Source organism: Somniosus microcephalus, chromosome 17 (genome assembly GCF_052327205.1).
Source record: "Somniosus microcephalus isolate GS21.2 chromosome 17, FLI_Smic_1.0, whole genome shotgun sequence".
Taxonomy (NCBI): Eukaryota; Metazoa; Chordata; class Chondrichthyes; order Squaliformes; family Somniosidae; genus Somniosus; species Somniosus microcephalus.
Window position 1 is genome coordinate 2,503,529 of NC_141003.1, and position 22,999 is coordinate 2,526,527.

Sequence of the window (22,999 nt, forward strand, 5' to 3'; positions counted from 1 at the left end):
GGAAGATGGTTGTGGTGGTTGAAGGTCAATCATCACAGCCCCAGGACATTGCTGCAGGAGTTCCTCAGGGCAGTGTCCTAGGCCCAACCATCTTCAGCTGCTTCATCAATGACCTTCCCTCAAACATAAGGTCAGAAATGGGGATGTTCGCTGATGACTGCACAGTGTTCAGCGTCATTCACAACTCCTCAGATAATGAAGCAGTCCATGCCCGCATGCAACAAGACCTGGACGACGTTCAAGCTTGGGCTGATAAGTGGCAGGTAACATTTGCGCCACAGAAGTGCCAGGCAATGACTATCTCCAACAAGCAAGAATTTAACCACCACCCCTTGACATTCAACGGCATTACCATCGCCGAATCTCCACCACCAACATCCTGGAGGTCACCATTGACTAGAAATGTAACTGGACCAGCCACATAAATACTGTGGCAACAAGAGCAGGTCAGAGGCTAGGTATTCTGCGGTGAGTGTCTCACCTCCTGACTCCCCAAAGCCTTTCCACTATCTACAAGGCACAAGTAATGAGTGTGATGGAATACTCTCCACTTGCCTGGATGAGTGCAGCTCCAACAACACTCAAGAAGCTCGACACCATCCAGGACAAAGCAGCCCGCTTGATTGACACCCCATCCACCACTTTGAACATTCACTCCCTCCACCACCGGCATACAGTGGCTGCAGTGTGTACCATCTACAAAATGCACTGCAGTAACTTCCCAAGGCTTCTTCGGCAGCACCTCCCAAACTCACGACCTCTTCCACCTAGAAGGACAAGGGCAGCAGGCGCATGGGAACACCACCACCCCCAAGTTCCCCTCCAAGTCACACACCATCCTGACTTGGAAATAGATCGCTGATCCTTCATTGTCGCTGGGTCAAAATCCTGGCACTCTCTCCCTAACAGCACTGTGGGAGTACCTTCACCACAGGGACTGCAGCAGTTCAAGAAGGCGGCTCACCACCACCTTCGCAAGGGCAATCAGCGACGCCCACATCCCATAAACGAATTTAAACAAAACCCAGCTAAGATCCGCTGGTAGTGGCGACTTGGATTGACAGATCTCCAAACAGATCCTCGGATGTGAGATCGGGGGAATTGGTGTACGACTTGGAAGGAAGTCCTCTGGAATTAATCCAGTCAGAGAAAAAACATCTGAAAAGTGACAGTGACTCAGAGAAAACGAAAAGAGGAATAGAAACGAAAGCAGAGCAGAGCGCTTGCGAAGCTGAAACAGAAGCTTTCAGGAAGTTCAGTGACTGACACCACGGAAGCGGAGTGAATCGGATAAGTCTGCCTTTCTGCAACACATTGTAGCCCAGACAGGAGCCGAAGCAGCCTTCCAACAGGTAACTGCCAGCTTTATCTGGATCCTGGCCCCCGGGTAGCATTCCCTTATTGTACAAAGACCATCCCAGGCTGTGCTCGTCCCTCGACCCTTTCTTGTGTCCAGTCTGAAAACAAATCAGTTCCAAACTCAGGCTGGTGGGCGATTGGCGTGGGGTGGGGAGGGGGCGGGGGTGCATGGAGTGACTAAGGAAGGGGGCTGGGACTCCTAACAGTCTCTTAATTCAGTTCAGTGACTCGGGATCCAAGTTCCTTCGAGGATGACCCTGGGGTTTCCAGGAATTGAAGATCAACTTCCTGGACAATACTGGGAGCAACCCAGGAGAGCAAAAAATCATAAGAGCATTCAAAATAATGTGGAGGAATGAGCAATAAATGCTGGGAGGAAAGAAAAGGTAAAAGTTTCACAGCTACAAAGTGCAGCTGCTCCTCCAGTCCTTCCCTGAAGCTCTGAATGTCAATGTTGCCAATATCTTAGTCTGGAACATGTGTTCAGCATCTGCTGTTTAGGGTCTAAAGTGGCCTGGTTAATGGAGTCTTAAACACTTCAGTTGCTTGCGGCGGGGGGAGTGGGGGGATCCTGAGAGCTGGAGGTGACAGGAGCCACAGCGCCACGGATATTTCGTCATTCTGAAGCTTTGATTGCCCTCTTTGAAAAGTAATTGGGCTCTTGTTAAAATTCATTTCACCCCAGCTTTTCAGCGTTAAAGGGCCTGTGCCTTTTTATGATGGGATACAATGCCACTTGCGCTGGTAGCCCTCTCATACATTGCCCAGGTGGCCATCCTTCAGCCGTGAGCTTGGACAATGGGTGTAGGTCAGCTACTGCTATAGGCAGGCATCACCCCCATGTGAGTAGTTTAAAACAGGAGTCACAGAACCATGATCAGCAATAGAAACCCAGATTGATTTTTATTCCTTCTTAGCTAAGGGTGCGGAAGCCTACTGGAGGACCCTGACCTCAGCTCCTTTAGATCACACTCAGGATCAAACCTGGGAATTCTGCTCCCCACAGCTCAGTAACACCCTGCGAAATGGTCATGACCCATTTCTAGTAATTTATCACAACCACTGAAGGCTAGAGAGACCCTCAAAAATCATTCTACTTAAAATACCAGAATTATGGTTTTCTCGGGGTGGGAGTGGGCTGTGCAGTGGGTTATGTGCTGCACAACATTAGGGTTCAAATCCAGCCCGGACTGATAGAATGAAAGTCCCTTCTGTCTGAACCGTAGAATTATAGCACAGAAGAAGGCCATCGGAACATAGGAACAGGAGTCGGCCATTCAGCCCCTTGAGCCTGCTCTGCCATTCAATGAGATCATGGCTGATCTGCAGATTTTTTTTTGGTGGGGGGACAGTACCTGAAGAGAGAGAACCGTTAACAATATCAACTAACACGGGAGCCAGAAAAGGAAGTTGGGTGGTCAGCAGTTTGGTGGTAATAGGGTTGAGGGAGCAGGAGGTGGGTCTCATAGACAAGATGAGCGTAAAGAGGTCATGAAGGGAGATCGGAGAGAAACTGGAGAAAGATGTGAGTTCAGGGCTAGGGCAGGGGGGAAACTGAGAGGAATTTTGGCCCAGTGGGCTAGGGGAAGGAAGGGAAGTGGCAGAGGCAGCTGAACGGATGGTCTCAATCTTAGAGACAAAAAAGTCCATGAGCTCCTCACATTTGTTGTCGGAGGTGAGGGTGGAGGAGGCAGGGGAGAGGGGTTTAAGAAGATGGTTAGCAGTAGAGAATAGGAGCCGGGGTTTATCTTTGCATTCCAGAATGATTCTGGAATAGTGAGCAATTTTGGCAGACGAGAGCAGGGCCCAATAGTGCTTTATGTGGTCCAGCCAGATCTGGCGGTGAATGGCTAAACCAGTTGTCCGCCATATCCATTCGAACCTGCATCCTTTGGACTTAAGGGAGCAAAGATAAGAACCGTACCAGGGGGAACGGCCAGGGTGGAAAGTGTAGCCAGGTGGGGAGGCTTCATTTAAGGGTAAGGTGTCATCACCCCTCAACCAAGTTTCCGTCAGGGCCATGATATCAATGCAATCATCCACGATAAGCTCATGGATGGCAAGGGCCTTGTTCACAAGTGAACAGACATTTTGTAGGGAGATGCGGAGAGGGTCAGTGATGGCTGCCCCACTGCCAGTGTCCACAGGGTCAGTGCTGGGGAGGATGAGTTGGATGGGGAAGAGATTGGCAAGATTTGCCCCCAGTGGGTGCGCTGGGCGGGAAGGTCGGTGAGAGAGTAGGATGGGACAGTTGGGGTTGCTGCTCATAAGGCAGCAGTAGGGACTAGGGCATCAAAGATAGTGGTGAGGGTGTGGTTGAGCAGATCGGTAGCTGCAGAAATGTCATGGTGAATGGAGGGCCAGAGGCTGGACAGTTGGGATTTCATAAGTGCAGTTGTAAGAGAGTTTTTTCCAGGGGCGGACACAGAAGAAAGTAGGGTTGGGGGGGGGTGGGTAGAAGTGGGATGTGGGTGGAGAACGATACAAGGAAGTGGTCAGAGATAGCCTTATCTGCAATTGACACGATGGGAGTAGCAAGGCCACAAGAGATGGCATGGTCGAGGGGGTGGCCGTGAATTTGGGTTGGGGAGTTTACATGGAGGGAGAGATTAAGGGAGGATAGGAGGTTAGTGAACTCAGAGGAGAGAGAGCATGATGAATTGAGTTGGAGGTTGAAATCATGGAAGATGAGAAGTCGTTCGGTGCAGAGGCTGAGGGAGGAGAACAGTGATGATATCTCAGTAATAACATTTTTAGGGTACTTGGGTGGGCGGTAGAGAACAGGAATTTTAAATGAGAGGTGAGACGGGTGGAATAAGGTGAGATGCTCAAAGGAGGAGAAACTGCCGAAGGAATAGGGGGATAGACCAAGGTGTGATTTGGTGTTGAGAGCCACACCGCCACCATGGCGGCCTGAGCGGGGCAAGTGGTGGAAAGTGTAGCCAGGTGTGGAGGCTTCATTTAAGGGTAAGGTGTCATCACCCCTCAACCAAGTTTCCGTCAGGGCCATGATATCAATGCAATCATCCATGATAAGCTCATGGATGGCAAGGGCCTTGTTCGCAAGTGAACAGACATTCTGTAGGGAGATGCGGAGAGGGTCAGTGATGGCTGCCCCACTGCCAGTGTCCACAGGGTCAGCGCTGGGGGGGATGAGTTGGATGGGGAAGAGATTGGCAAGATTTGCCCCCAGTGGGTGCGCTGGGCGGGAAGGTCGGCGAGAGAGTAGGATGGGACAGTTGGGGTTGCTGCTCATAAGGCGGCAGTGACGAATGCCTCGATGGGCCCTTCGTAGGATGCCAAGAGAGGCACAGAGGGAAACTGTGGGCTTATCTAAGAGGGAGCGCAGCCTGGGATGGCAGCAGGAGAGTAGGAAGGTCGAAGAGTAATGAAGGATTGGGGTAGGGATTTGGGAGGGTGGTGTATCCGAGAGAGGAGAGATGAAAGGAGGCATGATGACAGGAGAGTGCTTTCAGGGAGGGATAGAGAGAAAAGGAAAATAGGGGGAAAAAGTGGAATGGCTCCAGTCCAGAGCGGCAGCCAAAGTGCGCACGTGAATGGACACAGGAAAAGCTCAGGTCACATAGGCCTGTTTAAATGCAATAATTAATGGAATGCATATTTCCTGGTAGCAGGGAATAGGTTGGGGACAATAGTAGGAAGGCCAGGGTCAAAGTCAGAGGTCCCATGGAAGGACAAGCTGACGTGAGCAGGATGGGGCCGGTACGGAGCATCGACGAATCGCTGTCCAAAGCAGGTGAGTGAAGTCCAGAAGCTATTTGAAGGGTGGAGAGTTCGAGGATGGAGGTTGTTGCTGTAGGAATGAGAGTCGGTAGCGATGCAGAAAGATTATGACTAAATTGACGCAAGTTGGAGGTCACCGTAGATCAAAGCGGCGGAGAAAAAGTAAAACTAGAAACATAGAAAAATAGGAGCAGGAGTAGGCCATTCGGCCCTTCGAGCTTGCTCCGCCATTCAATATGATTATGGCTGATCCTCTATCTCAATACCATATTCCTGCTCTCTCCCCATACCCCTTGATGCATTTTGTGTCTAGAAATCTATCTATCTCCTTCTTAAATATATTCAATGACTTGGCATCCACAGCCTTCTGTGGTAGAGAATTCCACAAGTTCACCACCCTCTGAGTGAAGAAATTTCTCCTCATCGCAATCCTAAATGTCCTACCCAATATCCTGAGACTGTGACCCCTCGTTCTAGACCCCCCAGTCAGGGGAAACATCCTCCCTGCATCCAGTCTGTCTAGCCCTGTCAGAATTTTATATGTTTCAATGAGATCCCTTCTCATTCTTCTAAACTCTAGTGAATACAGGCCTAGTCGACCCAATCTCTCCTCATACGACTGTCCTACCATCCCAGGAATCAGTCTGGTGAACCTTCGCTGCACTCCCTCTATGGCAAGTATATCCTTTCTTAGGTAAGGAGACCAAAACTGCACACAGTTCTCCAGGTGTGGTCTCACCAAGGCCCTGTATAACTGTAGTAAGACATCCTTGCTCCTGTACTCAAATCCTCTTGCAATGAAGGCCAACATACCATTTGCCTTCCTAACTGCATGCTGCAGCTGCATGTTTGCTTTCAGTGACTGGTGTACAAGGACACCCTGGTCCCTTTGTATATCAACATTTCCCAATCTATGACCATTTAAATAATACTCTGCCTTTCTGTTTTTCCTACCAAAGTGGATAACTTCACATTTATCCACGTTATACTGCATCTGCCATGTATTTGCCCACTCACTCAACTTGTCTAAATTGCCTTGAAGCCTCTGCATCCTCCTCACAACTCACAATCCCACCTACTTTTGTGCCATCAGCAAACTTGGAAATATTACATTTGGTTCCCTCATCCAAATCATTGATATGTATTGTGAATAGCTGGGGCCCAAGCACTGATCCCTGCAGTACCCCACTATTCACCGCCTGCCACCCCGAAAAAGACCCATTTATTCCTACTCTCTGTTTCCTGTCTGTTAACCAATTTTCAATCCATGCCAATATATTACCCCAAATCCCATGTGCTTTAATTTTGCACACTAACCTCTTATGTGGGACTTTATCAAAGGCCTTCTGAAAATTCAAATACACCACATCCACTGGTTCTCCCTTATCTATTCTACCAGTTACATCCTCAAAAAACTCCAGTAGGTTTGGCAAACACGATTTCCCTTTCATAAAACCATGTTGACTTTGTCTAATCCTGTTGATATTTTCTAAGTGTCCTGTTATCACATCCTTTATAATAGACTCTAGCATTTTCCTGACTACTGATGTTAGGCTAACCAGTCTGTAGTTCCCTGTCTTCTCTCCCTCCTTTTTTAAATAATGGGGTTACATTTGCCACCCTCCAATCGACAGGGACTGTTCCATAATCTATAGAATTTTGGAAGATGACAACCAATGCATCCACTACTTCCATGGCTACCTCTTTCAGTACTTTGGGATACAGATTATCAGGCCCTGGGGATTTATCGGCTTTCAGTCCCATTAATTTCTCCAGCGCTATTTTTTTTCTAATACTAATTTCCTTTAATTCCTCCTTCTCACTAGACCCTTGGTTCCCTAGCATTTCAGGGAAGTTATTTGTGTCCTCTTCCGTGAAGACAGAACCAAAGTATTTGTTTAATTGCTCTGACAATTCCTTGTTCCCCATTATAGATTCTCCCGTTTCTGACTGTAAGGGACCTACATTTGTCTTCACTAATCTTTTTCTTTTTACATACTTGTAGAAGCTTGCAAGTTTACTCTCATACTCAATTTTTCCCCTCTTAATCAATCTCTTCGTTCTTTATTGCTCAACTCTAAACTGCTCCCAATCTTCAGGCTTGCTACTTTTTCTGGCAACTTTATATGTCTCCTCTTTGGATCTAATACTATCCTTAATTTCTTTTGTTAGCCAAGGTTGGGCTGCTTTTCCTTTTGTGTTTTTGCATCAGAAAGGAATGTATAACTGTTGCAATTCATGCATTTGTTCCTTAAATGTTAGCCATTGCCTATCCACCATCATGCCTTTTAATGAAGCTCCCCAATCTATCATAGCCAACTCACTCCTCATACCTTCATAGTTTCCTTTGTTTAGATTTAGGACCATAGTTTCGGATTGGACTTCTTCACTTTCCATCTTAATGAAGAATTCTATTATGTTATGGTCACTCTTCCCTAAAGGACCCCGCAGAACAAGGTTATTAATTAACCCCTTCTCATTGCACAATACTCAATCTAGGATAGCCTGTTCCCTAGTTGGCTCCTCAACATACTGGTCTAAAAAACCATCTCGTACACACTCCAGGAACTCATCCTCCACAGTATTAATTTGGTTTGGTCAGTCCGTATGTAGATTAAAGTCACCCATGATTACTGGAACCTCACTATTCAAAAAAGGTGGTAGAGAGAAAACGGGGAATTATAGACCGGTAAGCCTGACATCAGTAGTGGGGAAAATGCTAGAGTCCATTATAAAAGATGTAATAGCAGAGCACTTGGAAAACAGTGACAGGATCGGACAAAGTCAACATGGATTTACAAAAGGTAAATCGTGCTTGACTAATCTACTGGAATTTTTTGAGGATGTAACTGGTAAAATAGATAAGGGAGAACCAGTGGATGTGGTGTATTTGGACTTTCAGAAGGCTTTCGATAAGGTCCCGCATAAGAGACTAGCGTGTAAAGTTAAGGCACATGGGATTGGGGGCAAGGTACTGACTTGGGTAGAGAACTGGTTGGCAGACAGGAAGCAAAGAGATGGAATAAACGGGTCTTTTCCGAGTGGCAGGCAGTGACTAGTGGGGTACTGCAGGGATTGGTCCTTGGACCCCAGCTATTCACAATATATATTAATAATCTAGACGAGGGAACGAGATGTAATATCTCCAAGTTTGCAGACGACACAAAGCTGGGTGGGCGTGTGTGCTGTGAGGAGGATGCCGAGAAACTCCAGTATGATTTGGACAGGTTGGGTGATTGGGCAGATGCATGGCAGATGCAGTATAATGTGGATAAATGCGAGGTTTTCCACTTTGGTGGCAAAAACAGGAAGGCAGATTATTATCTGAACGGCAATAGATTGGGAGAAGGGGAAGTGCAACGAGACCTGGGTGTCCTTGTGCACCAGTCGCTGAAGGTAAGCATGCAGGTGCAGCAGGCGGTTAAGAAGGCAAATGGTATGTTGGCCTTCGTAGCGAGAGGGTTCGAGTACAGGAACAAGGATGTCTTGCTGCAGTTGTACAGGGCCTTGGTGAGACCACACCTTGCGTATTGTGTGCAGTTTTGGTCGCCTTATCTGAGGAAGGATGTTCTTGCCATGGAGGGAGTGCAGCGAAGATTCACCAGACTGATACCTGGGTTGGCAGGAATGACGTATGAAGAGAGATTGGGTCGATTGGGCTTGTGTTCGCTAGAGTTTAGAAGAATGAGATGGGATCTCATTGAAACTTATTATATTTTAACAGGACTAGACAGACTAGATGCAGGAAGGATGTTCCCGATGGCTGGGGAGTTCAGAACCAGGGGTCACAGTCTAAGGATAAGGGGTAAGCCATTTAGGACAGAGATGAGGAGGAATTTCTTCACCCGGAGAGTGGTGAATCTGTGGAATTCTCTACCACAGAAGGCAGTTGAGGCCAATTCATTAAATATATTCAAGAAGGAGTTAGATATATTTCTTAAGGCTAAAGGGATCAAAGGATATGGGGAGAAGGCAGGGACAGGGTACTGAATTTGGATGATCAGCCATGATCTCATTGAATGGAGGAGCAGGCTCGAGGGGCCGAATGGCCTACTCCTGCTCCTATCTTCTATGTTTCTATGTAGTACCCTTGTTATATGCATCTCTAATTTCCTGTTTGATGCCATCTCTAATTTCCTGTTTGATGCCATCCCCTATATTACCACTACTGTTTGCAGGCCAATTCTGACAACTCCCACCAATGTTTTCTGCCCCTTGGTGTTTCTTAGCTCCACCCAGACTCATTCTACATCTTGATTTTCTGAGCCAATATCCTTTCTCACTATTGCTCTGATTTCATCCTTTACGAACAATGCCACCTCCTTTTCATTTTTGCCTGTCTTTTCTAAATATCGAATATCCTTGGATATTCAGCTCCCAGCCTTGGTCACCCTGCAGCCATGTCTCCGTAATTGCAATTATATCATATCCGTTTACATCTATTTGCGCTGTTAATTCGTCTACCTTATTATGAATGCTTCGTGCATTCAGATACAGTGCCTTTAGATTTGTCTTTTTAACATTTTTAGACATCTTAACATTTTTTTGTACTATGGCACTATTTGTCTTACCATTTTTTCTTACCCAGACCTTATTTGTTAGTGCACTCCTTTGTTTGTACGCTCTGTCCCTTCCTGACACAATCTGGTTGTCCTTACCCCATTCACTTTCCTGCACTGCTTCCTTGTCCTTTCTCTTTAGCATTCTACATTTCTCTCCACCGGGACCCTCCCCCGCTTATTTAGCAAAGCTGAAAACTGGTAAAACGAGTCACCAAACAGCAAGTGGAGCTGTTACCTACAAGCCAGCAGAGCTGAAAAACCAGTAGAACCAGTTCAGCAGACACACAGCCAGAAGTTTAAAGGTACCTTTTCAGAGATAGAGACACAGCAGTTAAGTCTTACAGTGTAATCCAGTGCAGAAACGCAGTATAATCCAATGTAGTTCAAAGCAGAAATATAGTCTAGGTGGCTGGAGAAGTCCAGGAGATCGGAAACTAATTGACAAAAGAATTCCGCAGCTTAAGACTTGAAGTGACTGAAAAACAAAGCAGTGCCACAGCCGCTGAGTCAAACTGTGTAGTCAACAAAGTCCTGTCCACGAGGAATCCAGTGATAGAGATGAAGATTCAGCAGAGTTCCAGCAGTTGAAGGAGCTCACCTATTTATCAGTTTAACATCAGTTGTTGGTAAGTTACTAGAATCTATCATCAGGGACAGAATGACTGAGCAGTTGGACAAGTGTGAGATGATCAAAGAGAGTCATAGAAACATAGAAGATAGGAGTAGGAGTAGGCCATTCGGCCCTTCAAGCCTGCTCCACCATTCAATGAGATCATGGCTAATCATCCAAATTCAGTACCCTGTCCCTGCCTTCTCCCCATATCCCTTGATCCCTTTAGCGTTAAGAAATATATCCAACTCCTTCTTGAATATATTTAATGAACTGGCCTCCACCGCCCTCTGTGGCAGAGAATTCCACAGGTTCACCACTCTCTGGGTGAAGAAATTCCTCCTCATTTCAGTCCTAAATGGCTTACCCCTTATCCTTAGACTATGACCCCTGGTTCTGGACTCCCCGGCCATCAGAAACATCCTTCCTGCATCTAGTCTGTCCAGGCCTGACAGAATTTAATAGGTTTCGATGAGATCCCCTCTCAATCTTCTAAACTCCAGTGAGTATAAGCCCAATTGACACAATCTCTCCTCATACGTCATTCCTGCCATCCCAGGTATCAGCCTGGTGAATCGTCGCTGCACTCCTTCCATGGCAAGAACGTCCTTCCTCAGATAAGGCGACCAAAACTGCACACAATACTCAAGGTGCAGTCTCACCAAGGCCCTGTACAACTGCAGCAAGACATCCTTGTTCCTGTACTCGAACCCTCTTGCTACGAAGGCCAACATACCATTTGCCTTCTTAACCGCCTGCTGCACCTGCATGCTTACCTTCAGCGACTGGTGCACAAGAACACCCAGGTCTCTTTGCACTTCCCTTTCTCCCAATCTATTGCCATTCAAATAATAATCTGCCTTCCTCTTTTTGCCACCAAAGTGGATAACCTCACATTTATCCACATTATAGTGCATTTGCCATGTTTCTGCCCAATCACCCAACCTGTCCAAATTGTACTGGAGTTTCACGACATCCTCCTCACAGCATACCCTCCCACCCAGCTTTGTGTCGTCTGCAAATTTGGAGATATTACATCCAATTCCCTCGTTCAGATCATTAATGTATATTGTGAACAGCTGGGGTCCTAGGACCGATCCTTGCGGTACCCCACTAGTCACTGCCTGCCACTCGGAAAACGACCCGTTTATTCCAACTCTCTGCTTTCTATCCGCCAACCAGTTCTCTATCCAAGTCAATACCTTGCCCCCAATCCCATGTGCCTTAATTTTGCACGCTAATCTCTTATGCGGGACCTTATCGAAAGCCTTCTGAAAGTCCAAATACACCACATCCACTGGTTCTCCCTTATTTATTTTACCAGTTACATCCTCAAAAAATTCCAGTAGATTAGTCAAGCACGATTTACCTTTTGTAAATCCATGTTGACTTTGTCCGATCCTGTCGCTGCTTTCCAAGTGCTCTGCTATTGCATCTTTTATAATGGACTCTAGCATTTTCCCCACTACTGATGTCAGGCTTACCGGTCTATAATTACCCGCTTTTCCTCTACCACCTTTTTTGAATAGTGGGGTAACATTAGCTACCCTCCAATCCATGGGTACTGTTCCAGATTCTATCGAGTTCTGGAAGATGACCAGCAATGCATCTACTATTTCTAGGGCCACTTCCTTAAGTATCCTAGGATGTAGATTATCAGGCCCTGGGGATTTATCGGCCTTCAGTCCCATCAATTTTCCTAACACCATTTCCCTACAAATACTGACTTCTTTCAGTTCCACCCTTTCATCAGACCCTATGTTCCCCGGCATCTCTGGGAGGTTATTTGTGTCCTCCTTTGTGAAGACAGAACCAAAATATGTATTTAGTTGGTCTGCCATTTCTTTGTTCCCCATTATAAATCCCCCTGATTCTGACTGCAAGGGACCTACGCTTGACTTCACCAATCTTTTTCTCTTCACATATCTATAAAAGCTTTTACAGTCAGTTTTTATGTTCCCTGCAAGCTTACTCTCATATTCTATTTTCCCCTTCTTAATTAATCCCTTTGTCCTCCTTTGTTGAATCCTAAACTGCTCCCAGTCCTCAGGATTATTGCTTTTTCTGGCCAATTTATATGTCCTCTCCTTGGATGTTATGCTATCCCTAATTTCCCTTGTTAGCCACGGTTGAATCACCTTTTTTGTTTTATTTTTATGCCAAACTGGGATGAACAAATTCTGTAGTTCATCCATTCGGTCTTTGAATGTTTGCCATTGCCTATCCACCGTCAACCCTTTGAGTGACATTCTCCAATCAATCCTACCCAACTCGCTCCTCAGACCATCATAGTTTCCTTTGTTTAAATTTAGGACCCTAGTCTCTGAGTCAACTACTTCATTCTCCATCTTAATGAAGAATTCGATCATATTATGATCGCTCCGACCCAAGGGGCCTCGTACAACAAGATTGCTAATTAATCCTTTCTCGTTACATAATACCCAGTCTAAGATGGCCTGATCTCTGGTTGGTTCCTCGACATGTTGGTCCAGGAAACCATCCCGTAAACACTCCAGGAATTCCTCCTCCACAGTATTGTTACTAATTTGGTTAGCCCAATCTATATGTAGATTAAAGTCACCCATGATGACTGCTGTGCCCTTATTGCACGCTTCTTTAATTTCCCTTTTAATGCCATCCCCAACCTCCGCCTTACTGTTTGGAGGTCTATATACCACTCCCACTAACGTTTTCTGCCCCTTAGTATTTCTCAATTCTACCCATACAGATTCCACATCATCAGAGCTAATATCCTTCCTTACAATTGTGTTAATCCCTTCTTTAACCAGTAATGCTACCCCACCTCCCTTTCCTTTTTGCCTATCTTTCCTGAATATCGAATACCCCTGGATGTTGAGTTCCCAGCCTTGGCCATCCTTGAGTCATGTTTCTGTAATCCCAACCAAAACATATTCGTTTACCTCTATTTGCACAGCCAATTCATCCACCTTATTACGAATGCTCCTCGCATTAAGACACAAAGCCTTCAGGCTTGTTTTTTTAACGCTCTTAGACCTATTAGAATTATTATTTACTGTGGCCACGTTTGATTTAAACCGTTGATTTCTCTGACTGACACTTTTGTTTTTCTCCTTCCTATCTTTTGCTTTTATCCTTGTTTCCCTTTCCTCTGTGTCCCTGCTCAGGTTCCCAACCCCCTGCCATTTTAGTTTAAACCCTCCCCCAGAGCACTAGCAAACACTCCCCCTAGGACATCGGTTCCAGCCCTGCCCAGATGCAAACCGTCCGGTTTGAACTGGTCCCACCTCCCCCAGAACCGGTTCCAATGTCCCAGGAACTTGAATCCCTCCCCTTTGCACCATTCCTCTAGCCACGTATTCATCTGAAATATCCTTCTATTTCTACTCTGACTAGCACATGGCACTGGTAGCAATCCTGAGATTACTACCTTTGAGGTCCTATTTTTTAATTTACCTCCTAACTCCCTATATTCCGCTTTTAGGACCTCATCCCGCTTTTTACCTATATCGTTGGTGCCTATATGCACCACGACAACTGGCTGTTCAGCATGGATTTGTGAAGGGTAGCTCATGTCTGACTAATCTAGTTGAATTTTTTGAGGGGGTCACTAGCATGGCGGATAGGGGAGTGTTCATGAATGTTGTTTGCATGGACTTTCAAAAGATAAGGTTCCACACAAGAGAATATTGTCAAAAATGAGAATGCAGAGAATTGGAGGTAGCCTTGTGATGTGGGTAGGTAGTTGTTTGGGAGGTAGGAGACAGAGAGTAGGAATAAAGGAAACATTTTCTGATTCGCGTGACGTGACAAGTGGTATTCCCCAGGGGCTTCAGCATTTTACCATTTAGATTAATAAATTGGATGAAGGAATGCAGAGCTCTATATCCAAGTTTGTAGATGACACTAAGTTAGGAGGCATAGTAAGTTGTGTAGATAAGAGCAAGAAGTTACAAAGGGACATAGACAAAGCAAATGAGTGGGCATAACTATGGCAAATGGAGTTCAGTGTGGGGAAGTGTGAGGTAATCCACTTTGCATCTGAGAGATGAATCAGAATATTTTCTTAATGGGGAGAGACTAGGAGCTGTGGAAGAGCAAAAGGATTATGGTATCCATGTACACAAATCGCTAAAGTTAGTGGACAGGTACAAAAAGCCACTTTAAAAGAGTAAATTATGAGGATAGGTTACATAAACTTAGATTGTATTCCCTTGAGTTTAGAAGGTTGATCTTATCGAGGTGTTTAAAATGATAAAGGAATTTGATAATACAGATACAGAGAAACTATTTCCTCTGGTGGGGCAATCTGGAACAAAGGTGGCACAATCTTAAAATTAGAGCTAGGCCATTTAGGAGGGAAATCAGGAAGCACTTTTTCACACAAAATCTGGAACTTTCTCCCCAAAAAGCTGTGAGTGCTGAGTCAATTGAAATTTTCAAAACTGAGATTGATAGGTTTTTATTAGGTAAGGGTATCAATGAGATATGGAGAAAGGCAGGTACATGGTGTTGAGGTACCGATCTGCCATGATCTCCCATAGATTGGGAGAACAGGCTAAAGGGGCTGAATGTGCCTACTCCTCTCTCTATGTTCCTTCCACTTCAGTACTGCGCCTAGTATCTCATTAAATTGAAATATGATTATTTGACTCTTGGCCACCATTTCAGATCCACTTTTCATGTGAATAGTAAAAAAAAACACCTCAACCTGTTATTATTTGAGTGCGGCATCATCATCACTGCAGATGGATTCCCCAATGACTCAGCTGGTGGACAAATTGACTCACTGCAGCTAGTTTGATCCCCAGTTTGTTCTGAGTTAGAATGAATATAATTGATCCTGGCACCCTGGGCTAGGGAGAAAGAGATCCACCAGAATTCCTGTCCACCTGATTGCTACCTAGTGACCCTCCCCTCCCCTTTAAGTTTGCAGTATGTAGACACACCACAGAGACAAAGATCAGCTGGCCACGACCCTGCCGGTTACGCCAAGATTGCGACCACTGATGTGTTCCCCGGGTCGGTCGGTGGGAAGGCACTTCATTTTCAGGGGACCAGCAGGCGCCCTTGCCATTATGGGTGCACCTTGTGTGCCCACCCACCCCATGCTTTTGACATCCACCTAGGGCCCTCCTCTCCTGGCGACCCCACATTCTATCCCTCTCTTTAGCCCCCAGTATAAGGGGGCCAATACTAATATAAATTTCCCCATCTTCAGGGGGCAAGGCATCATTCCTTGGCTGGATCCCCCAGTGGGGCCCACTTCTGGAGGCTGATACGTCTGGTCCGACTTGGCCCACCAGTCTCCAATCTTAAGCTGGATCCCTTATGAGGTGAGGAAGTGAGGACTCCCAGTGTGGGGACTCCCTTTCAGACATGGCTGGGTTTGTAAGGGGTGTGGATGGAGGATCTGCCCCTCACAAGGCCCCCGAGCAGAATTTCCCATCTGAGGTCAGGAACCGGGGTATCCGGGTCCCGGCCTTTCTTTTCGAGCTGGAGGTATGGCACCGTCTAGGTTGTCAGCTGTGGCTCAGTGGTAGCACTCTCACCTCGCAATCAGAAGAGTGTGGGTTCAAATCCCACCCCAGAAACTTGAGCACAAAATCTAGGCTATACTCTTCGTGCAATACTGAGGGAGTGCTGCAAAGTTGGAGGTGCTGTCTTTCAGATGAAATGTTAAACAGAGGTCTCGGTCTGCAATCTCAGGTGAATGTAAAAGATCCCACGGCCTTATTCTGTGAAGAGCAGGGGAGTTCTCCCGGTGTCCTGGCTAACATTTATCCCTCAACCATCAACTAAAAACAGATGATCTGGTCATTTATCTCACATTGCTTTTTTTGTGGGACCTTGCTATGTGTGAATTAGCTGTGCAGTGTTTCCCCTACATTACACACATTGCTTTTTGTGGAGCTTGCTGTGTGTGATTTAGCTGCAGTGTTTTCCCTACATTACAACAGTGACTACACTTCAAAAGTACTTTATTGGTTTTAAAGCGCTATGGGACAGCCTGAGGCTGTGAAGGTGCTATGAAATGCAAGATGACCTCATAACCTCTGCCTCCATTTTTCTGGATAGCAGCTGTTGGTAATGATTCTGCTATTCCCATTTACAACCTCCTCCAAACCCATCTTTTGTTCCTTTTCTTGTTCCACTACCATCTCCTTTTGCCTTGCACAATATCCCTTTTGTCATTTAATCTCTCCTGCCTTGCACCCTATCACAGACCTTCCCTTTTGTTCTTTCCTCCCCTCCCCCCTTTCCCAGCCTCTGTACTTGCTTAAAACCTGTTCCATCTCTGACCTGAAAATGTTAACTCTCCACGGATGCTGCCTGACCTGCTGAGTATTATACAGCATTTTCTGTTTTTATTTCCAGCATCCGCAGTATTTTACTTTTAGATGAAGGTGTAATTTTACAGAACTGAGAGGGTACAATTATCAGGAAAGGCTGAACAGGCTGGGGCTCTTTTTCTAGAAAGGAGATTGAGGGGATGACCTGATAGAGGTCTTTAAAATTATGAAAGGGTTTGATAGGGTAGACGTAGAGAAGATGTTTCTACTTGTGGGGGTATCCTAAACTAGAGGGCTATAAATATGAAGGTAGTCACTAATAAATCAAATAAGGAATTCAGAAAAAACTTCTTTATACTCAGAGAGTGGTGAGAATGTAGAACTTATTACCACAAGGAGTGGTTGAGGCGAACAGCATAAATGCATTTAAGGGGAAGCTAGATAAGTACATGAGGGAGAAAGGAATATATAAGGATATACGTTGCTAGGGTGAGTTGAAGTAAGGTGGGAGGAGGCTCGTGTGGAGCATAATCATCCCTTTTGTCATTTAATCTCTCCTGCCTTGCATCCTCTCACAGACCTTCCCTTTTGTTCTTTCCTCCCCTCCCGCCCCTTTCCATAGACTTGTTGTGCCGAATGGTCTGTTTCTGTGCTGCTAAATTCTATGTAATTTCATGTAACGTTGCCCTTTTTAAGCTGCATTGTTAACAAGAGGCAAAGAAATGATGAGAGGAAATAACAACAGAAAATGCTGGAAAAAACTCAGCAAGTCAGGGCAACATCCGTGGAGAGAAATTTGAGTTGACGTTTCGGGTTTGACCCTTCTTCAAAACTGGAGAGAAAAGGAACTAGATCGAAGGGCAGGGGCTGCGATCGGACAAAAGAATAAAAGAACCAAAAGAAGTAAAAGAGATTAGAAGCTAGACGAGATGGTAATAGGCTGTGATTAGGTGTAAAGTGTACTGGCAGGGCAAAAGATAGCTGCCAGGTGTGAGAGAGAAACAAAAGGAAAGGGGGCGGGGGAAAGGAAAGGAGTGGAAAAAGTATAAGTGAAAATGAAATAGGGGCCGAGGTTATGATCTGAAATTGTTGAACTCGATATTGAGACCGGAAGGCTGCAGACTTGCCCTAATCGGAAGATGAGGTGCTGTTCCTCGAGTTTACGTTGAGCTTCCGTGGAACAGTACAAGAGGCCCAAGGACGGTGAGGTCCGAGTGGGAATGGAGCGGTGAATTGAAATGACAGGCGACCGGAAGCTCGGGGTCACCCTTACGGGAACTGAACGGAGGTGTTCCGCAAAAGCGGGTCACCCAATCTGCGTTTGGTCTCCCCAATGTAGAGGAGGACCGCATCGTGAGCAGCGAATACAGTATACTAGATTGCGAGAAGTGACGAAGGTAAATCGCTGTTTCACCTGGAAGGGGTGTTTGGGGCCCTGGACAGTGGGGAAGGGGGGGGAGGTACGTAGGGGCAGGTGTTACATCTCCGCTCGCTTGCACGGGGAAGGTGCCAGGCGAAGGGGAAGGGCTGTTTGGGGTGATAGAGGAGTGGACTAGGGTTGTCTCGGATGAGAGCGGTCCCCTGCGGAATGCTGAAAGGGGGAGGGGAGGGGAAGATACGTTTGGTGGTGGGATCACTTTGGAGGTAGCGGAAATGCCGGAGGATGAGTCCGTTGAATGTGGGAGGCTGGTTGGGTTTGATAAGTTGAGACGACAAGGGGAACCCTATCGTGGTTCCGGGGAGGGAGGGGGCAGGGGGAGGGCAGAGGTGCGGGGAGATAGAACTGACACGGGTCGGAGGGCAGTGTCAACCACGGTAGAGGGGAATCCTCGGTTGCGGGAAAAAGGAAGACATGTCGGAAGCACTGGTGTGGAAGGTGGCGTCGTCGGAGCAGATACGGCGGAGGCGGAGAAACTGGGAGAATGGAATAGAGTCCTTACAGGAAGCGGGGTGGGAGGAAGTGTAGTCCAGGTAGCTGTGGGAGTCAGTGGGCTTGTAGTAAATATTGGTCGATAACCTATCCCCAGAGATGGAGACGGAGAAGTCGAGGAAGGGAAGGGAAGAGTCAGAGATGGACCATGTGAAGGTGAGGGAAGGGTGGAAATTGGAGGCAAAGTGAATGAAATTGTCAAGTTCGGGGGCGAGAGCAGGAAACGGCACCGATACAGTCATCAATGTATCGGAAAAAGAGGTGAGGGAGGGGACCCGAGTAGGACTGGAACAAAGATTGTTCCACATAGCCCACGAAAAGGCAGGCATAGCTAGGACCCATGCGGGTACCCATGGCAACACCTTTGATTTGGAGGAAATGAGTGGAGTTAAAGGAGAAGTTGTTCAATGTGAGAACAAGTTCAGCCAGGCGGAGGAGGGTCGTGGTGGATGGGGACTGGTCGGGCCTCTGTTCGAGGAAGAAGCGGAGTGCCCTCAGGCCATCCGGGTGGGGGATGGAGGTGTAGAGGGATTGCACGTCCATGGTGAAAAGGAAGCGGTTGGGGCCAGGAAACTGGAAACTGTTAAAGTGGCGGAGGGCGTCCGAAGAGTCGCGGATGTAGGTGGGAAGAGACTGGACAAGGGGAGAAAAGATAGAGTCAAGATAGGAAGAGATAAGTTCCGTAGGGCAAGAACAGGCTGAAACGATGGGTCTACCAGGGCAGTCCTGTTTGTGGATCTTGGGAAGGAGGTAGAAGCGGGCTGTGCGGGGTTGGGGAACTATGAGGTTGGTGGCAGCGGGGGGAAGATCTCCAGAGGAGATGAGGTCAGTGACAGTCTTGGAAACGGTGGTTTGATGTTCGGTAGTGGGGTCATGGTCCAGGTGGAGGTAGGAGCAGGTGTCGGAGAGTTGGCGTTCAGCTTCCGCTAGGTAGAGGTCAGTACGCCAAACAACAACAGCACCGCCCTTGTCAGCGGGTTTAATGACAATGTCAGGGTTGGATCTAAGAGAATGGAGTGCTGCAAGTTCAGAGGGAGGTAGGTTGGAGTGAGTGAGGGGAGCAGAGAAATGGAGACGGCCGATGTCACGGCGGCAGTTAGCGATGAAAAGATCTAGAGAGGGTAAGAGGCCAGGGGGAGGGGTCCAGGTAGAATGGGAATTCTGCAAGCGGGAGAAAGGGTCAGTTGTGCGGGGGGAGGACTCCTGGCCAAAGAAGTGGGCACGGAGACGAAGGCGGCGGAAAAAGAGCTCAGCATCGTGCCGAGCTCGAAATTCATTGAGGTGGGGGCGTAAGGGGATGAAGCTTAGGCCTTTGCTGAGGACTGATCGTTCAGGGTCAGAGAGTGGAAGGTCAGAGGGGATAGTGAACACACGGCAGGGGGTGAGATTGGGAGAAGGGGGGTCAGAGGAAAGTGAAGGGGAAGAAGGTTCCGGAGGGGCGTTGGTGTCCAAGAGTTGATGAAGCTTGCGATCCTTGATTGATGACTGTATCGGTGCAGTTTCCTGCTCTCGCCCCGAACTTGACAATTTCATTCACTTTGCCTCCAATTTCCACCCTTCCCTCACCTTCACATGGTCCATCTCTGACTCTTCCCTTCCCTTCCTCGACTTCTCCATCTCCATCTCTGGGGATAGGTTATCGACCAATATTTACTACAAGCCCACTGACTCCCACAGCTACCTGGACTACACTTCCTCCCACCCCGCTTCCTGTAAGGACTCTATTCCATTCTCCCAGTTTCTCCGCCTCCGCCGTATCTGCTCCGACGACGCCACCTTCCACACCAGTGCTTCCGACATGTCTTCCTTTTTCCGCAACCGAGGATTCCCCTCTACCGTGGTTGACACTGCCCTCGACCGTGTCAGTTCTATCTCCCGCACCTCTGCCCTCACCCCTGCCCCTCCCTCCCGGAACCACGATAGGGTTCCCCTTGTCCTCACCTTTCACCCCACCAGCCTCCACATTCAACGGATCATCCTCCGGCATTTCCGCTACCTCCAAAGTGATCCCACCACCAAACGTATCTTCCCCTCCCCTCCCCTTTCAGCATTCCGCAGGGACCGCTCTCTCCGAGACACCCTAGTCCACTCCTCTATCACCCCAAACAGCCCTTCCCCTTCGCCTGGCACCTTCCCGTGCAAGCGGAGGAGATGTAACACCTGCCCCTATACCTCCCCCCTCCCCACTGTCCAGGGCCCCAAACACCCCTTCCAGGTGAAACAGCGATTTACTTGTACTTCTCGCAATCTAGTATACTGTATTCGCTGCTCACGATGCGGTCTCCTCTACATTGGGGAGACCAAACGCAGATTGGGTGACCGCTTTGCGGAACACCTCCGTTCAGTCCGTAAGGGTGACCCCGAGCTTCCGGTCGCCTGTCATTTCAATTCACCGCTCCATTCCCACTCGGACCTCACCGTCCTTGGCCTCTTGTACTGTTCCACGGAAGCTCAACGTAAACTCGAGGAACAGCACCTCATCTTCCGATTAGGCAGTCTGCAGCCTTCCGGTCTCAATATCGAGTTCAACAATTTCAGATCATAACCTCGGCCCCTATTTCATTTTCACTTATATTTTTCCACTCCTTTCCTTTCCCCCCCCCCTTTCCTTTTGTTTCTCTCTCACACCTGGCAGCTATCTTTTGCCCTGCCAGTACACTTTACACCTAATCACAGCCTATTACCATCTCGTCTAGCTTCTAATCTCTTTTACTTCTTTTGGTTCTTTTATTCTTTTGTCCGATCGCAGCCCTGCCTTCGATCTAGTTCCTTTTCTCTCCAGTTTTGAAGAAGGGTCAAACCCGAAACGTCAACTCAAATTTCTCTCCACGGATGTTGCCTGACTTGCTGAGTTTTTCCAGCATTTTCTGTTGTTATTTCGGATTTCCAACATCTGCAGTATTTTGCTATCGTACAAATGATGAGAGGATCTTGGAGCTGCCCCGTGAATTCCAACCAGTTTACACTGGAGTCCCTCATTGTCTATCACCAACTGTGAGCCTGAGGAAGAAGATTCAAAGAGACCTTCTGATGTCTGCCGTTATGACAATACTACAGCATTGCTAACTCTCCAGGGACTGACCATAATAGAGCCCTTTGAAGCCCTCATATAGTCAGGAATCCTGATAGCTTGGAAGCCTTTATATTAAGGTACCCTACAGCTGAGAGCTTGTATCCCAATTGTCTCGCTATCTAAGAAGCATGCATTTTGATTAATGCCTGATGCTCGCAAGTTAGGGATTGTGTTACATGCTCTGTTATGAGACTAATTATCAAACAATTTCATGAAGCCCGTGTTATGTTCAGGATTTGTTACTGGATGAAGCCTAAATTGGTACTCTCCCCTCTCCTCCCCAGTACAGACAGAATTTGGTCGTATTACCCTGTATAGAATAAATAGAAAGACTTATATTTAGACAATACCATGTCTCACAGTCACTTCACACACTGAATTATTTTGAAATGCTTTGACTGTTACGTAGGCAAGTGCGGCAGCTACTTTGCACTCTGCAAGATCCCACAAATAGCAATGAGATGAATGACCAGTTACTCTGCCTTTGGTGGTGTTGGTTGAGGGAGGGCACTGATAGCCAGGGCACTGGAAGAACTCCCTGCATTTCTTGGAATAGTGCCATGAGATCTTTAATATTCACTTGAATCAATGGTATAGGCAGCCAGGGCCTCGACTTAACATCTCATCTGAAGAGTGACACCTTGTACAATGCATCTGTCGCTCCACACTGCACTGAAGTATCAGCATAGATTATGGGGCTCAAACCCAGAATGTCCTTACCCAGGGGCAAGAGAAGAAGAAAGAAAGAACTTACATTTATATAGCACCTTTCACGACCTCAGGATGTCCCAAAGTACTTTACAGCCAATGAAGTACTTTTGAAGTGTAGTCACTGTTACATAGTGATGTTAGGCACAGGAGTAGGTCATTCAGCCCCTCGGGCCTGCTCTACCATTCAATTAGATCATGGCTGATCTGCACCTCAACTCTGTTTTCCCACCTTTGCTCCACATCCCTTGATACCCTTACCTAACAAAAATCTATTGATCTCAGTCTTGAAAGCTCCAATGTCCTAGCATCCATGGCCTTTTGGGTGAGAGAGTTCCAGATTTCTACTACCTCTTGTGTGAAAAAGTGCTTCCCGATTTTGCTCCTGAATGGCCTAACTCTAATTTTAAGATTATGTCCCCTTATTCTTGATTCACCCACCAGAGAAATAGTTTCTCTGTATCTGCTGTATCAAATCCTTTTAACATTTTAAACACCTCGATCAGATCATCCCTCAATCTTCTATGCTCAAGGGAATATAAGCCTTTCCTCATAATTTAACCCTCTAAGCCCTGGTTTCATGTTGTAATGTAGGAAACGGGGTAGCCCATTTGCGCACAGCAAGGTCCCACAAACAGAAATGAAATAAATTACCAGATTGTCTGTGTTTAAGTGTTGGTTCAGGAATAAATGTTGGCTAGGACACCGGGAGAACTCCCTGCTCTTCTTCGAACAGTGTTA

The 22,999-nt window shown here is 47.0% G+C and overlaps 1 protein-coding gene across 1 annotated transcript in view; it reads left to right on the forward strand.

The window, feature by feature from the left end:
* The first annotated feature begins 1,026 nt into the window (after positions 1-1,026).
* Positions 1,027-22,999, forward strand: part of LOC147105446 (mixed lineage kinase domain-like protein) — a 132,453-nt gene continuing 110,480 nt past the window's right edge. Inside the window, exon 1 of the mRNA XM_086010903.1 lies at positions 1,027-1,352. The gene's annotated coding sequence lies outside the window, so the exon portion shown is untranslated. The remainder of the gene's footprint in view (positions 1,353-22,999) is intronic.